We start from the raw sequence: 16,370 nt of genomic DNA, 5'->3' as shown, positions 1-16,370 counted from the left end.
CACATGGCTGGTTACCTGTGCCCAGGCACCATTTCTTTGTCTTGCCACATCTTCCCAGAGGAATCTCCTATGCCGTGTACTATCCCAGAATCCTTTTTGCCTACCAACGTCTCACCTCCTATTTCCTGCCTAAGCTCCAGTTCAATGTATTATTGACAGGTGCTATATCCATACAGACGCAAGATATTTTGTCTACACCCTGAGGACCAAATGCTTTCTCTGGGAGACAAATCTATAACCAGAACATACATCATACATACATGCATATGTGATACACACACACACACACACACACACACACACACACACACACACGTGCAAAATGCTATTTTAGGATTCAAAAGCTTCCAGTTGAACCCCCGTGGGGATGCTGGCGAATGGGAAGCAGGCACAGGGCCTGGGAAAACAGGCTGTCACAGCTGCCTGGCCATTCTGCTAGCCAGAGAGAAAGGAGAAGAGGGCTGCAGGGTCATAGGGGATGGCTAAATACAGGGACACTAGGAGGTGGAAGTGGTTCCTGCCAGCAGCAGGGGACCAACCAGTTCCTTCTCCTAGGGGCGGGGCCAGGCTGCTGAGGACCAGGCTGAGATGGGTCTCCAAGTGCCACATTGTCTTGGGCTAGAGGGCCTGGGTTTGGAGTCCTGGCTAGTGTGAGAATGATCACTGTGTGTGGTTCCCATTCTTTGTTCTGACCAATCTTTATTTAGAGTTCAGGCTCGGAGGTGCATCCTCTAAGGACCAAATGGTTTCTCTGGGAGATGTGTGAGTCAGTGTTGGACTACCTGTGGATAAAAGAAATGAGGCTTCACACAGAAGAACATCGGTATCTTCCCCACTGGCCCGCTAGTCCCTGGGGGAAGGTGAGTTAGCTGTTGGTTCGCTGCAGTATCCCAGAAGTCCTTGGGTCAGAGTCTGCCCTAGAGGAAGCATTCACTACAGGTCAGAGTGCATCAGCCAGAGAATCCAAGGGCTTTGTGGAAGGGGATCCTGGGCTGGCTAAGAAAGGATTGAACCCAAGGCCAGTCCATTGGAGGTTGACATGTCAGGCAGACACAACTGCGAGTGATGGTTCAGAGATCTTGAATGGGAGCTGAGTGTGGGACAGAGTGGCAGAGATCCAGTCTGGGAACATGATCAAGGACCCCGTTGTCCAGCCTGAAAGCATCTACGAGGGTGTGAGGGCCATCCATTCTCTTTCTTGAGGACAGGGTTTCACCGTGTGTGCTCCTGGTTGGGCTGCAACTTGCTATGTAGAGCTGTCCTCAAACTCTCTTCTTTCTGCCGGCCTCTGCCTCCTGAGTGCTGGGATTAAAGGTGTGTACCACCAAGCCTGGCCACAACTCTTAGAGAAAAAAGCTCTATAACGTTTACTTCTTACTCTATAACGAATTTAACTTCTTAGAAAAAGGGACTATTTAACCTCTACTACTACTTAAGGTATCCGTGAACATTGGCGCCCTCATCTTATCCAAGTTGCACCTGACACATGTCCATCTCACAGGTGTCATAGCTTTGGTTTTTCTCACACCACTGATAAGCCTGACATAAGATGTCACTGAATGGTGGCCCACACCTTCAATCCCAGCACTCAGGAGGCAGAGGCAGGTGAATCTCTGTGTGTGGTAGAACAGCCAGAGATACAGAGAGAAAACATGTCTCAAAACCCAAAAGCAACCAACCAAACCAAACCCAAAACAAAACAAAACAAAAACAAAAACAAAAACCAAACAAAAAGAAAACCAAAAACAAAACAAACAAAAACCCCAAAACAAAACAAAAACAAAAGGAATCTCACCAGAAACAGCTACAAAAACACTGATGTCTCAGAGCGAAGAGCTCCAGCGCCTTCCACTTGTGGAAAGATCAATGACACTGTTGTACTGTCTCCTTCAGAGGTGGCCGAGGCCACTGCCTAGCAGACATTATGCAAATGCAAACTCAACATCCTGTGGTGAGGGCACGGGTGGCTACCTAAGAAACCCACAGGACTTCAGTAGCATGATGCCGACTCGAGCTTTGCAGAGACACACTATCTGCTGCTGAAGTGGTGACCTGTCACCTCTGTCACAGAAAGAAGCACGTGAAGAAAGCAGGGAAGCAGACATCCAGAGGTCCGATTTCAAGATTTACTTGTTGTTCAACGAGTATGAGTGTTTGCCTGAATGTGTGTCAGTGACCACAGAGGCCAGAAGAGAGCAGAGTCCCCTGGGCCTAGAGTTATATAGATAGTTGTGAACTGCTTTGTGGGTGCTGGGGAATTGAACTCAGATCTTCTGGAAAATCAACCCGTGCTCTAAGCCATTGAGCCAACTCTGCAGCCCAGAAGATTTATTTTAAATTTATATTGAGACAGGGTCTGGCTATGTAATCCTGGATAGTCTCAAACTCACAAAGATTCTCCTGCCTCTGCCTCCCGGGTGCTGGGATTAAAAGTGTCTTCCACCACACCCTGCATGCTATTTTTATTTTTTTTATTTTTATTTTTTTTGGTTCTTTTTTTCGGAGCTGGGGACCGAACCCAGGGCCTTGCGCTTCCTAGGCAAGCGCTCTGCCACTGAGCCAAATCCCCAACCCCGCTATTTTTATTTTTAATTGTGTGTGTGTGTGTGTGTGTGTGTGTGTGTGTGTGTGTGTGTCCGTCCATGTGAGTTCAGCAGAGGACACCAGATGCCCTGGAGCTGGAGTTACGGTACACAGCTATGAGACATCCAACATGGCTGTTAGGATCCCAAACTAGAAACAGTGGGTGCTCTTAATGGCTGAGCCAGCTCTCTAGTTCCCTCTAGACTGTTTTGAAATCTGGAAGTTTTAGTGTGTTTTGAATGAATTACTCAGAACTATAAATGCTATACTTTCTGATAAGTGTCCAGTAACAACTGCTTGACATCAGCTAAATAAAAAAAAAAATTAAACCTGTGCCCAGAATTGAAAATCGTGCCCATGAATACATGTCTCCTAACATTATGGCTCTTGGGAATGTATCTTTTTTCCCAAGCATAATAGTATTAAACCGGGCATGAAGACGTGTGGTAGGACACATTGGTCATCCTAGCACACAGCAACAACAGGAGGATGGGAAGTTCAAAGCCATCCTGGGTTTTCCTTACCCAGTGAAGAAAAAGAGGGTGTGTATGTGTGTGTGGCAGGCTGGGTCCCTGGTTCTGCAGCAGATCTGAGGCAGGACTCTTATTCAGGGATGCCTGCAAGGAACAGAGGAAGGCCTAGTGAGGCAGCTAGGAAGACTTTTGGAGGCTCAGGCTGAGCCCTAAACAGAGGGACTGGCTTGATCTGAACCACAGCACCATGGAAGACAATTGGGACTTAGGAAAATGAAATTCCTGAAGGGTCTGGGAGATGACTGGATGAAGACTGGATTCAGGAGGCCCAGGACCTGCTCCAGTCAGCTCAAAAGACCTGAGGGTTCACCACACGGTAGCACTTGGAAGAGAGAAAACCCTGAGGGAGGCTTCCAGGCAAGTCTTTGGGCCAGAGAGCCAGTGCTTCCCCAGGCTGAAGAGGGGGGACCGATTGGGGAGATAGAAATATGTCTTCTGGGCAACCTATGGCCATACGGTGGGGAGGCTGGGGCCCATAGGAGAGGTGATTATCTACCTTAGAACAAACTACAATATGGCAGCCAGATGGGAAGGGCATGGCCCTTCGTCCAGGGTTTGAGACAATCCCACAAGGAGCCCTGGGTAAAGGACTCTTGGCTCTCTCACTGGTGTAAGTATGGGAGCCTCCCAAGGGGTCCTGCTTCAAAGGGAAGGTTGTTGGCAAAGCTGAGTACAGGCTATGCTGGTGCAGCCTCTCACTGATGGGAGCTCTGAACCTGATTCTGAGGGCTTGAGAACATGGGAGGTGCCCAGAATGTTCCTGGCATTGCCCTAACTTGGTGGCCATGTCCTATCTGTGATAAGGATGACCTAGATAAGGAGGAACAGGTGGTTTAGGACATTCACTTTAAATCTGTGTCCTTAGGGCCAAAGCTATTGGCTTATCAAGGGAGGGAGGGAGGGAGGGAGGAAGGGAGGGAGGGAGGGAGACAGAGAAAAAGAGGGAGAGAAGGAGACAGAGAGAGGGGGAGAAAGAGGAGCTCAATGAGGAGTCTGCTCTTTCCTCAGCATTAAAATGTACATGGCTGCCTCCTCCTGATTAACTCTCCCCTTAGCCCACTAAGCTGGGGAAACCTGCCCCAGAGTGCTCTGTGTGAGCAATGGGTGAGGGCGTCAAACCTCAGGTCCATTAGGTCTGCAGGTTGCTTTAGCAACAGGCTGTGTTGTGATGCTTCAGAGACCCAAGGGTCTGTTAGTCAGAGGCATGCAGGCAGGGGGTCATCATGTCTCCTCTGTTCCTGGAAGGCTTGGCAGACTGGCCCTGTCTGGGAGTGGTCCACGGACAGTCATTGTCTGACTGCATAAGAGTGAACCTGACCTAGAAGTAGTCCTTGCAGGGTCTTTGACCTGCTAATAAATGTGACGAGGACATTAGGCAATCCACACCTTACCTTTCACAGGGCAAGGGGGTCCCTACCTCCCAGCACGAGAAGACTTAGCAGGTGGTGCCAGTACAATCTGGACGCAGCTCTGCCAACCAGATTCCACCATGAAATAGACACCCTTGGGAAGCCCCCATAGTTACACCAGAGCCAGGAGCCTTCTGCCCAGGCTCTCTTGTGGGGATAATTCAAAGTCTGGAGGAAAGGTTATACCCTTTCCATGGCTCCCGTATCTAGTGCACTTGGAGACAAACAGACACCCCTTTCTGGGCCCTAGTCTCCCCATTGTATGTCCATAGGTCTCCTAGGAGATAAACCTCTGCCTCCCCAGATAGAGCCCCTCTTGTTCCCATACGCCTCCACTCGATCCAGTCACACCGAGCCTTATGACTCCCTTGCATCTCTTAGCATACATGTTCTTCCTGCTGCGAATGGTCTACCCCACTGGCTGGCCTTTCACCTGCTACTAACCTGGCTTCAGTGTCCCCTATTACTGCTGACCCGGGAGGGAAGGCAGTAGGCCTGACTGAGCCCCTTTGAACAGGCCAGCTTCAGCTGTCAAGATGGGGAACCTCGGATCATCAGAATCACTCAGTAGGGAGAGGCACTTGGCTCCAAATCTCACAAGCTGAGTTTGATCCTGGGACCCAAGTTAAGGAAGGAAAAAAACCAATTCCTGAAAGTTGTCCTCTGACCTACACCACACACACACACACACACACACACACACACACACACACACACACCTCCCAACATACAAATATATAAATATTAAACAAATGTAACTTTAAAAAATGGATGGGGAGGCTCACAGAGTTAATGCCCCTAGGCAGTGGTCCCCTTAACACACTCGACAACGATGGCTGTCCCCTTACCTGCCAACTGGGACCCCCCCCCACACACACACAGTTAAAGATGCTGTCTCAGAATGACCAGCCCACACAGCCTCAGGGGAGTCACTTCCCTGCCTGTGTTTCAGTTTCCTCCACGTAGAGGACGAGAGACTAGTGACCTCACAGGGAGATGCATTACAGTGAACCGGCTTCCAGTGCTTCTGAATACATTTAAGGAATTGTTATTTTTATTACTATTGTGGGCGTCTCTTGGGACTTTTTTTCTTTTGGCTGTTTGATGAATAATCCTAGACGTGGGTCACACCCACTCTGATCACCCCTCCTGGGGGGTAGAGAGACTGGGGCTAGGGGGAACCACGCCATCAGAGACTCTGACTTTCATATGAATGTCAGGAAGCTCGGGTCAAGAGGATAGCTGACAGTCTCTCGGCCCACCCCGTCCCACAGGAGAGCCCAGAATAGATCCAGAATCCCTTCCAGGGAAGGCAGAGTGATGGATCAGAGCCTCACTTCTAGTTACCTTGCCTCTTGAGGTGACACGGGGCAGGTTCCCAAGTGGTGACATCATCCTGTAGTCGGCCTGGTCTTCCAGGAATCATATTGTCTGTCCCAAATCACAACTGCCATGTGTGGCCCTCTGGTTCTCCTCAAGCTCTTCCCTCTATCTGGGTCACCATCCCCACTCTTTCTGGCTCAGTTCCTGTCTCTGGGAGTGTTCCCAGGGGCCCTGATGGAAGGTCTTTCCTCAGCACCTTGCAGACTTTCTAAAGACCTAGGGTTGTGGAGAGATGACTCATCAGGTGAAAGTTCTTGCCATGTAAGCAGATGACCTGAGTTTGATTCCCCACATCCCGAGGTGGAAGAAGAGACCCTCATTTTCTTCTGTTTTTTGCCCTGATAAGTTGCAGACCCTAGGACTGAGAACAAGGCAAGAGCCTTTGCCCTTCCTTGCACCCATCGAACACCATCCCACCTCTGTGCATTCCTTTGGTTAAATGAAGTTCCTGTCCTGAGGTGGAGGTCAATGCAGCAAACTCCTATGTCTTTTAGCTGTCCCCAGTGCGCCATGCCACAGGCTGGCTCTGCTCTGCCCACCGTCCATGTTAGAAATTGGCCTCCTTTTTGGTAGGGATGTGTTTTGTAATACTGATGAACTTAGTGAGTTCTTAGCGGGTGAACTCTAAGACCTGGGGGATGTGGAAGGCTCAACCGTCAGCACCCCAGTACCAAGGACAGTCAGTAACAGTGTTTGTGAGGTGACACCATGCTGGCAGAGTTAAAGGCTTTGCTTCCCCTCACAACAGCTCAGTGGCGTGGACACTATTGTCTTATGTCTCTGGTGGAAGAAACTGAGGCCAATATAGGTTGTTGGTGACCTGGGAAGACTGCCCTAACTCCAAAGTTCACATTCCTGAGACTGTTGCTCAAACCCTTGGGACACTCCATTTCCAGGTTGCCTCTGCCTATGGTTGGGCACCTCTGACCCAGGGACTTGCCTGGGACACCTTCTTGGCCTTTCTCTCTTTCAGGGGCTGCTGGACATGGCTGACTGTCAGCACGTCTTGGGCTGGTCTTCCCTGGTCTCTTGGGTTTTAGTGCCGCACTGATATTCTGCTGTCGGAGTTAGGTTTAGGCAAGAGTTTGGGCCCAAGGTCTAGTCTTTCCTCTGCTATCATTTCCTGTGCTATATCCTTGGATCACCCATTCACCCACTGGCCTCCCACAGGTCATCCGAGCAATAAAATGAGGGTGTCTTAGTGACATGGGCAGATGCTTGGCAGATGGGTGGGCAGAAGGAAGCCTGAACTTAGAGGTCAAAGTGCCTCGGTATGGGTAGAGGCTGAGGGTGAAGGAAGGGCTTGAGAACAGAGGGAAGAGGTACCGTTCCATTTGCAGGGAGCAGAGGTTTTAGGGCACTTTACCCCTTTCTTTTCTGTGGGAAGATGTTTTCCCCCTTGGAATGTGCCACTCTACCTCCCACGAGCTTCAGGACACAGACCTCCAGCATTTGGCCTGAATTAGTGCTTCAGATATCAGCTGCCTCTGAATCATGGGCTGCCGAGAGCTGGGGGAGCATTGGTGGTTTGCACACCGTCCAGCAGTCTCTGGGAAAGAGGTACTCATGGAGGAACGGCAGCCTCCGTTATCTGCTTTTCAAAGTGAGTTCCTTTTAATTGAAGAGTCCTGTATCCAAACAGAAAAATCACCCATGACTCCAACACCCTCTCTTTATAGAGGTCCAAAGACATCACAAGCCAGACAGTGGGAGGGTGGGATTAGAACCATCTGTGGCTCATTCCTGCACACATGCTTTTGTTCCCTCATTAATCCAAAGGGCATGCATCCAGTGTCCTCCCTGTGAGCACAGTATAGGCTAGGAAGACACAGTGGTACCTAAAACACACAGGGTACCTGTCTTTACATTTTTAAAATGGAAATACCTTTATTGATAGTTTAGGACACTTAAAACACACGCAAAGTCAAAGATGGGACCACAGAGATGTAAAATTGCAGCACGTGAGTTAATATTTTTCACCTTCATCGTCTCCTTCAGCACTCTGTGCCCCAACCTCCTCAGACTCCTTCTCTAGGGCAGCCATGTCCTTATTGACCTCAGAGAACTCCCCCTCCTCCATGCCCTCACCCACATACCAGTGCACAAAGGCACGCTTGGCATACATCAGATCAAACTTGTGATCTAGGTGAGCCCAGGGCTCAGCAATGGCTGTGGTGTTATTCAGCATGCGAACAGCTCTCTGGACCCTGGCCAGGTCACCACCAGGTACCACAGTGGGAGGCTGGTAATTAATGCCAACCTTGAAGCCAGTGGGGCACCAGTCCACAAACTGGTACACTTGGTCTTGATGGTGACAATGGCGCATCAACATCCTTGAGAATGACCTCACCACTGTACAGCGGGCAGCAAGCAAGTGAAATGTGGTGAGGGTCACATTTCACCATCTGGTGGGCTGGCTCAAAGCAGGCATGGGTGATCTCTGCTGCTGTACGTTGCTCATGTTAGGCTTTCTCAGAAGAGATGACAGGGGCATAAGTGGGCAGAGGGAAGTGGATTTGAGGCTAGGGCACCAGGGTGGTCTGGAATTCTGTCAGATCAACCTTCAGGGCCCCATCAAATCTGAGGGAAGCAGTGATGGAAGACAGAATCTCGTTAATAAGGTGGTTAAGGTTAGTGTAGGTTGGGCACTCAATGTTGAGGTTTCTCTGATCTCATTGACTACCATGAAAGCACAATCAAAGTGCTCCAGGGTGGTGTTGGTGGTGAGGATGGAATTGTAGGGCTCAATTACAACAGTAGAAACCTGGGGTGGGGGAGCACTGGGTAAATGGAGAATTCCAGCTTAGATTTCTTTCTGTAATCAACAGAGCTGCTCCATCAGCAGGAAGGTGAACCCCGAGCCAGTTCTCCTGCCAAAGCTGTGGGAAACCAAGAAGCCCTGAAGACACATGTACTGATCAGCCAGCTTGCAAAGTCTGTCTAAGATCAAGTCAATGATCTTCCATAGTGGCCACGGGCATAGTTATTGGCAGCATCTCCCTTGCCTGTGAGGAGCTGCTCTGGGTGGAGGACCTGACGGTAGGTGCCAGGGTGAACTTCATCAGTAACCGTGGGTTCCAGGTCTACGAACACTGCCCAGGCACATGCTTGCCAGCTCCTGTCTCACTGAAGAAAGTGTTAAAGGGGTCATCTCCTCTCCCAATGGTCTTGTCGCTTGGCATCTGGCCATCAGGCTCAATGTCATGCTCCAGGCAGTAGAGCTCCCAGCAGGCATTGCCGATCTGGACACCAGCCTGGCCAACATGGATGGAGATGCACTCGTACATATTTAGTCCTTGAAGTGATCTGGGAAAACCGAGGAAGTGAAGAGAGGATGATGAAGATCTCCCATTAGCAGACTACTAAGGAGTCCGAGGGAGAAGCTGTGTGTTTGTCCTTAACTCTTAAAGCTTTTGGAATGTCATACTTAATAACAAATCCCTCGTTAGCACTTCATGTGCCATGTCCTTTACATGTTACCATGGCAACCCCATGAAGTAAGTAAATCTCCAATTTATAGATGAGGAAACTGAGGCACAGATAGGCTAAACAATATGCACAGGGTCCAGGCAGTTAGTAAATTGGCAGAGCTGGATTTGAACCTCCAATATCTGGCTCAGGCCTGTATCTTTGTTTATACTTAGTATATAAATGTATCTTTTTTTTCTTTTTTTCGGAGCTGGGGACTGAACCCAGGGCCTTGTGGTTGCTAAGCAAGCGCTCTACCACTGAGCTAAATCCCCAACCCCATAAATGTATCTTTTAACCATAGTATTATCTATGAGTGATCTACAAACCGTAACTATATTGTATAGCCCACCATCTGTGTTAGTTTGTCTGCTATTATATAGACACGTGTATTCTCCTTTCTGTATGGTACAGGTAAGTGCTGGGAATCTAAACATGATGAGGTCAGAGTGAGGGGTGTGTCGGCCATGGTTCCTACGGAAATAATACTTGAGTTAAAATTGGAAGGACATTTGTGGGCAATTGCCGTTCAGCAAGGTCACCAATCTCATCCCATAGACTTTCCAACATGGGAGCTATTGCAGCTGGTACATGATAAGAATGAAGTCACTCTCCCACCTCACACTAATACAAAAATAACTCAAAATGTATCAAAGTCTGTAAGAATCGACACTGTATGACTCTTAGGAGAAGAACACACTGTTTCGAGCCCTTGTAGCCTTTGCATGGTTTCTTAAATGTGGTAGCAACAGTGTAAGCAGCAAAGGGAAAGTTAGACACATTGGACATCATCCAATGAGAAGAGTTTGTTCTTCAAATTAAACCACCAAAAGGCCAAAGCCAGAACACACAGAATGAAAACAATTTTTGTAAATCATGTATCCAATAGGAGATTTGTAACTATAATGGATAAAGAACTCTTGCAGAACTCACTTAAGATCTGAAAAGCCATGTCCATAAAGATTGCACAACTGGCAAGGAAGGTTCTAGAAAGATGGCATCACTTGCCAGCAGATAAGCACAGGTCAGACCACAGCCACCCTAGTCACACAAGCCCATCATTTTAACAGTCAAAGTGTCGATACAAAAGTGTCGCTGTTGGAGCCCTGCTTTACTACTGGGCAATGCCGTGCAGCCTCTGTGGCAGGGTCTGGTAGTTCCTCAAAGGATTAGTATACATAGTGATCAAGTGACCCCTCAATTTCATTCCTAGGAAATGTCCCAAGAGAAATGAAAACATGCCCACAGGAAAACTTGCCAGCATGAATGTCCATTAGCATTTTTTGTAATACCTAGGATGTGGAAACTATTCAGAAGCCTACCCACTGGTGACTGGTGACAAGTGTGGTATCACCCATGCAATAGAATAGTATTTGGCCAGGAACAGAGTGAAGTAACTGAAGTACAATGTGAATGAACCTTGAGAACACGAGAGTAAAAGGAGCACTATAGGAGCCGGTCACATAAGGCCGCATGCTGACATTCCACTCACATGAACTATCCGGAATAGACGAATCCGTAAAGACAAGAGCTCGTGGCTGCCCTAGTCAGAGAGAAGAGTTACTGCTGATGAGTCTGGAATCTTGGTGGGAGGGTATTCTGAAACTGGTGTTGGTGACAATTACTCGATTGTGAAGGAAACAAAATCTTGAAATGCATACTTTTAGTAGATAAGAGTTATAAAATCGAGAAATGGCTATTTTAAAGAGCTAAATGGAGGGCTGGAGAGATGGCTCAGAGGTTAAGAGTACTGTCTGCTCTTCCAGGGATTCTGACTTCAATTCCCAGCAACCACACCATAACTCACAACCACCCTCTTGGTGTGTCTGAAGAGAGCAATGGCGTACTCCGATACATAAAATAAATAAATACATCTTAAAAAAAGAAAAAGAGCTGGATGGATATAGAAATATTAACTATGGGCCTGGGAGAGGTTGGCATTTGGCGAATGCCTCTAAATGGAGGGAACTATTACACACAAGCCCTGGGATGGGGAGCCTGCTGTGTTTAAAAAAAGCAGAGGAGATCATGTGACAGGAGCTTGTAGAACAAAAGAAAAATAAGGGAGAGAAGGGAGAGAGGAGGCCCTGGTCTGGCAGTGGTCCAGAAATGTCAGCAGGGGACATGGCTCCCATGCTCACTTGGGCTGTCCACTTACCCCTCCTCTTCATTTCACCCTGGGACAGGATGCAGGGTACAGAAGGAGTCCATGTCGCTTGTCAGCAAAGCACCAGACCCAACCCTGGGTAGGTGGCATGGGCACACGAGCCTCTCCCCCTAAGCTCTAGTCTGCATTATCACATGGCTTTGCCCTCCTTCATTCATCGCTGAGCCCCTGTGAGAAGGGACCATAGGATGCTGCCCAGTGTTCTGTAAAGAAGGTTAAAAGGTCACGATGCATCTGCCCAGTGGCTTTCCTCTTGCATTCCAGTTCAGCTGGAGCAGGGGGGGGGGGCTTTGATGTACCAAGATCTGCTCCTGAAACTGAAGGGAGTTTAAGACCTCCTGTCCCAACATTCAGACAACTGTCAGGGATATCGAGTAGTGGGAGAACTGGGAGCCTCAGAACTGTCCGTGTCCCAGGGCACTACTAACTGGACAGGAGGGCAGAAGCCGGGTCTTGGCAGCTGGAGTCTGTTCATTAGTTCAAAGCACAAACATTGAGGCCTCCGTGCAAGCTGAGAGCTCATTCGGCTCAGTACCAGCTGTAGATTAGCAGAGGCTGCTGACGCTGGGGGAAGGCCTGAGGTCCATTAGGACCAGAGGAAGCCAAGTCAGCAAGTCAGAGAAAGGAAGGAGGCCTTCTGATCTGGCGTCCATGCTGTGCACCCAGAACAGAACACAAAGCAGAGGCCTGAGAAGGTCAGATCCTTGGCCATTATGGGTACAGAGTAGGGTCTGTGAGGTGTTTGTCCTTCTGTGTTTGACACTGGGGATCTTAAGTCCTACTCTGTCCAAGTCACCTCAGCCAACAATCTGCTGAAAGGGGCCAGTCACCTTCTATCCACTCCGAACACTCCTGTTAGGACATGGATGTACATCTTCCCAAGTCAGGGCTGAGCTCAGAGCCGGGCCCCTGAACAACCGTGCTTGGTATGTCCTCAGCAGAACCTGTCAGCTGAGCCTGGCTCTACTCTCTGCCTTTGAGGTTGTTCTTGATGGCTGCTCTATACCTCCCACCTCCCCCTTCCCAACAACCACTCCATTCCGTACCTTCCGTGGACTTTACTGCTCGCCTGCTCTCTTCTTAACTGTATCCCCTACATACTGTCTCCCCCTCCATTCTCCCTCCTCACCGTGCATACATGTATCCACTGTGGCTACATGACTCACCACGATCCTCCTCTCTCAAAACCCTCCCATAGCTCCCTACCCTTGGGACAAAACCCAATTCTTCTATGTGGTCATGGTGGCCCTCACTGTTTTGCTGGCTCCTGAGAGCTGTTGTGCTCCAGCCTCTCCAGCTGATACCATTCCCACAGCAGCCAGAACTCTGGGTCTCCACGCTCTGCCCAGGACTCATTCTTCTCTCTATGTGACCCACCTAGCAAACCTTCTTAACACCCAAATGGTCCTATCTCCCAAGATCTTCCCAAATGGTGGCATTGAGCCCCCTCCTGTGCCTTCAACCTCTCGTTCCTCCATACTGTGTGCAAACCTTGAGGGCAATGGGAAGCCCCGGGGGGCTCAGGGTCCCTTGAGCTCTCAGCCCTGCTGGGTCTGTTCCTCACTAGAGCACAGCAGGACAGCATTTTGGGATCTGAACCCCCATCCAAATCTCCAGCTGTGCACTGCACCTGACACTCTGCTGCTTTGGTCAGCACCCTGGACCCTGGTTTCTTTCTCTGCAAGGTACTAATGGAACCCCTCTGGAGGGGTGCTGTGGGAATTACACAAGGTGACATGGGAAAAGCACTCAGAGTGGCACTGGCATGCTGCAAGTGTATGAAAGGCTTTGCAGATCCCTAGGCCTGACAGCCTGTGCACCCTACTTTTCTCCACCAGGTAGGGAATCTTCTTCATGGGGTGTGTTGGCTAGGGCCACACTGACAGAAAAACTTCAAAGCTCCTCTAACACCCAGTGTAGCTCCAAGAGGCAACACACATTTTAGATCGATGAAGAGGACCCTGGGGCACTGGCTGGCAAGTCTGCAGGGGTAAGATACACCATGTTTCTGCTTGGTGTTTTCTCAGAGCTGGGCTGCAGTCAAGGAGGGTTCACATTTCCAAGTACCCCAGACATGGCTGATAAGGATGCTTCCAACTCTGCTCTGGAGAGCTCCTGACTTAATCTCTGAAGATAGGGCCAGAGGGGGAGGGAAGGCGAACCTTCCTTCTGTTTTCTGAGAAGTCTCAGAGGCTGACCTCAGTTGCTGGACCCCATCTGGTATGCTCTTGCAGGCTGTTCCCTCCTCTGTCCCTCCCCCCTTCAGTACTGACCAGAGCCTGCCAGGGCCTGACCAGCCCACCTGGGCTTCCCCTCATATTGTGGTCGGTCCATGAGTATCCTGTGGAGAGGTCCTTACAGGATGGAGCACCACAGTGTGGCCCCTCAGAACTCCTCTCTGCCCAGGCTCCTTAAAACTCATGTCTCCTTGCTCCCAGCTGCTCTGTTCAAACCCCAGTTCCTTTGAGAGGTTCTCATATGACAAACAGATATTTGTCATAAAAGTTGGTGACCTGTCCAAGGGCCCCAACCTGAGTTCTGTAACTCAGCCTGTGACACAAAGGCAGGAGGGATGATTGCAGAATCTCTACCATGAGCTGCAAGGGTGTCCCTGTAACTCAATGTCTTGTCACCAGTCACCTGAGACAATGGCTTGGAACAATGACATTGTTTTGCTCTCAAACTTGCCTTCTGGCAGAATCTAGGGGAGAGGTGGCTTCTGCTCTAGGTGACCTTCCCTGGCTGGGGGAGATGGGGGGATGGGTCACAGGGGTGAGGGCGTTGGTCGGGGCTGTCTGGGGAATGCAGTCACTTGAAGAGTCCTTCACAGGCATGCCACTCTGCTGAGGCTGGCTGTTGACTGTGACATTAGCAGAGGCAGGGGCTTTCTCACGAGGGATGTCATCATCGTCACTATCACCAGCCTTCAGCTAGTGTTACGCTTAGGAAGTGATGTGATGTCACTTCTGCCACTTCCTCTTCATTGAGGAAATTCCAAAGGTGACAGTTTCTAGAAGAAAGGTGATGGACTCCATCTTCCCATGGGAAATGACAAGGTTTCAGTTCAGAGAACTGCAAATTCTCCAGAGGCCAGTCGTGGATGATGGCCATCATCTGTTGTCTGCCACAGGGGCCTCCCTGGCCTGTGTGGGTGCTCTTACTTCTTTGATGGGAGGGGGGCACACTGCCTACCCTTCTTCTACTTTGCAAGCATGGCCTCTACCGAGTTCTAGAAGTAGTGCTAACCCTGCTGTGGTGCCAAGAGCCTTATTTCCCTCGATCCCAATCACATCCTCCTACAAGGGGGCAACGCACCCCCTACTGTGCAGGTGAGGCAGCCAAGGGGGAGTCACCCCGGAAGCTGCAGTGTTAAGCAAAGTCTAAGCAGCTCTGAGGGCCTGCTCTTTGACTTGTGTCCCTTGCTCGAGATAAAGAAGACACAGTAGGGGTGATGTTGGCATTCCTTAGCTTCAAACGGGTTCGTTCTCATCCCTCAGTTTCCTCTGCTGTCCAGTGAAATAAAACAGCCTGTGCTCCAGGCTCGGCATGGCCTCCAGTACATCCTCCCAGACACCCAGCTCTCTCTAGACAGTACAAGCCTGTGGGGGAGGCAGGTCAGCAGACACCTGGGGAATGGCCATCTCCACTCACCAGTGGGGATTCCCCAGTTCCTGCTGGCTATATTTAGGCTTTGTGGCCAACCACAGAACCACATGTGGGGGTTAGCATGGCCGTTCGAGTCTGGAAGCAACCATTCTGATGACGGAAGAAGGCATCTGAAGTCTGGGTGCACCTCACTTTCTTCCTAGTTCCTCTGCTTGACTCAGTTTCCTCATTTAGAAGGCTGTGGGCCATAGCAAGCATGGTAGTGTATGTTTTTACCAACTCGAGGTGTCTTCTCACCTGAGCAAAAGTGAGTCTTACCAGAAAAGAGGCTGGATGGAGGAGAACGCATAGAGTAGGCTGGCTTTCACTCACTGGGCCTCAACCTCCCCAAGCAATGGACGCTCATAAGAATTAGCTAGGGATACGGATGTGGGTGTGTAGTTTAACTCTAGGGAACACTGCAGCCCGGGTCTTGAAACTGTGCCCCTGCTTGACATATAAGTGACTTGACAGGGTTATTTCATGTCATAACCAGAAAAAAGGAGGGACTTTGAAAGCCCAAGTACTGTGCTTAAATCAGTGTCTTTCCTAGTAGTACACACTTGGGGACAACTATGGTGGGGGCTAGGGCCCTGTCACCAGTCTTGTCTACTGTAGTGCTCTGAAGGCTTTCTGCCCTGTTCTCTGAGGAGCCCAAGTCTCACCCCTACCCTACTGTGCTCCTTAGGTCTCAGGAAATCCCATTCCTGGAAGTGCCACTAGCTGAGGTTAGGACTCAGAAGTTCTGTGCTTTCCCAGGAGGGAAAGATAGAAAAGATAGCAAGAGGCTACCATTGCCACATGCACAGGCACACCTGCCCCACAAATGTACCTCTCCACTGGCTCAAAAAACTCAGCACACACTCATTCAACCAAGCACAAACACAGGCACTTACCCATATTCTACATGAGGATGCCCCCATAAGTTGCATAAACCTTACATAAACATATCTATACCCCCCACTTATGTACATGAACATACTTAAACACATACTTACAAAAAAAGCACAAACATGCACACACACGTACTGATTTATATCCCAGTATCATACACTTCTGCGCATGTGCATCTGCTCAGAACACACTCGTTTGAGTTGTGAGGTCTTGCATAGCGATAGATGCTCATATAAACAAAGGTTTACCTGTGCAAACACAAGTATATGTACATGCCTCAGTTGTATA

The 16,370-nt window shown here is 49.5% G+C and overlaps 1 pseudogene; it reads right to left on the bottom strand.

Annotated features, from left to right (window-relative positions):
• Positions 1-7,822: 7,822 nt before the first annotated feature.
• On the bottom strand, positions 7,823-9,209 carry Tuba1c-ps2 (tubulin, alpha 1C, pseudogene 2; annotated as a pseudogene).
• Positions 9,210-16,370: the final 7,161 nt, after the last annotated feature.

Source organism: Rattus norvegicus, chromosome 1 (assembly GCF_021556685.1).
Source record: "Rattus norvegicus strain SHRSP/BbbUtx chromosome 1, alternate assembly SHRSP_T2T, whole genome shotgun sequence".
In the NCBI taxonomy this organism is placed as follows: Eukaryota; Metazoa; Chordata; class Mammalia; order Rodentia; family Muridae; genus Rattus; species Rattus norvegicus.
Note: the sequence above shows the minus strand (reverse complement) of the source record. Positions and strands in the feature narration are given on the sequence as shown.